Genomic DNA, 1,031 nt, shown 5'->3' with positions numbered 1-1,031 from the left:
CCTCAGTCCCGGGGGCGCGCGGGGGCGGAGGGCGTGGGCACGCGAGGAGCGGGGCCTGCGCGCTGGGCCGGGCACCCTCGGTCCCGGCGCCGCCGGGGAAGTAGCCGCCGGCGGGTTCGGCGCCGGGGAGAGGAAGACGAGGGAGCCGCGGGGCCGGGCGCTGGCCGCCGCTGTGCAGGCGAGTAGCGGGCGCCTGGGCGGGAGCGGCGGCGGGGCAGCGGGGCTTGGGGCCGGCGGGCGCGCCTGCGTCCCTTTGGTGGGCGCTTGCCTCCCTCAGCAGTGAGAGTCGGCGCAGCCTTCTGCTTTGCTCCTAGTTTCCCTTTGACCAGAAAACCTGTTTTTGGGAAAAAATCTCAGAACAGAAGCAAGTGGCCGAGAGGTTCTTCGTGAGCCTCAGCCGGACCCACGGAGCGAACGCTGAAACTTTCGGTTTTGGTTTTTGTATTTGGCTGGCGTCTTGGCCAAAAGCTAATTTGGATAAAAGCACTCTGGACTGGCAGCTGTGAGCTAGTTTTCAGGCAATCAACTAAAAAAAGAAATCTTTAAGGTAGGATGCATTTTAACGCTTGAAATAGTGTGTTGACTATAAATGGAGTTAACTCCGTTTTATACCTCATTTATGTGGGAATGGAGGTGAGCGGGTAAGGAAAACTGCTGTACCTCCCTCTGAAGCCCAGGAAATGTCAGTCACGTGTCCAGCTGTACGGAACTTGAAATGTAAATCATGTTTAGGCTGTGGAATCTTTGGCACCTTGTCTGTTGTCATTTGTTCCTCGTGGTGTTTTTATGTATGTAACAAGTACCTGCTAATAACCCTTGTTTTTAACACCCCCAGACCAGACGTCCCCTTCTAGGTCCCACCCATTTCTTTGTTCCCCTTTATTTAAGAACGAAACGAAAAGCAGCTCTTTGAATGAAAGACTTGCTTCCACGGTTCTAGTTACACTGCTGTTTCCTCCTGCCTCCTCTCCTCTCAGGCTGCCTCCATCACCCCCCGTGGCACTTGTGAAGTCCAGGGTCTGTGCCGGTTT

At 55.9% G+C, this 1,031-nt stretch overlaps 1 protein-coding gene across 2 annotated transcripts in view; it reads left to right on the top strand.

Annotated features, from left to right (window-relative positions):
• Nucleotides 1–54: 54 nt before the first annotated feature.
• TICAM2 (toll like receptor adaptor molecule 2) overlaps nucleotides 55–1,031 on the top strand; it is a 19,935-nt gene continuing 18,958 nt past the window's right edge. The window contains exon 1 of one of the 2 annotated variants that reach the window (XM_035013942.1): nucleotides 55–178. The gene's annotated coding sequence lies outside the window, so the exon portion shown is untranslated. Of the gene's footprint in view, nucleotides 179–260; nucleotides 548–1,031 lie in introns of those variants that run through there. The other variant, XM_035013943.1, reaches the window with a different exon arrangement.

The sequence above is a fragment of the Mirounga leonina genome, unplaced genomic scaffold (genome assembly GCF_011800145.1).
Source record: "Mirounga leonina isolate KUSES-001 unplaced genomic scaffold, KU_Mleo_1.0 Mir_168, whole genome shotgun sequence".
Classification (NCBI taxonomy): Eukaryota; Metazoa; Chordata; class Mammalia; order Carnivora; family Phocidae; genus Mirounga; species Mirounga leonina.
The sequence above is the reverse complement of the archived record's forward strand: the minus strand, read 5'-3'. Positions and strand labels throughout refer to the sequence as shown.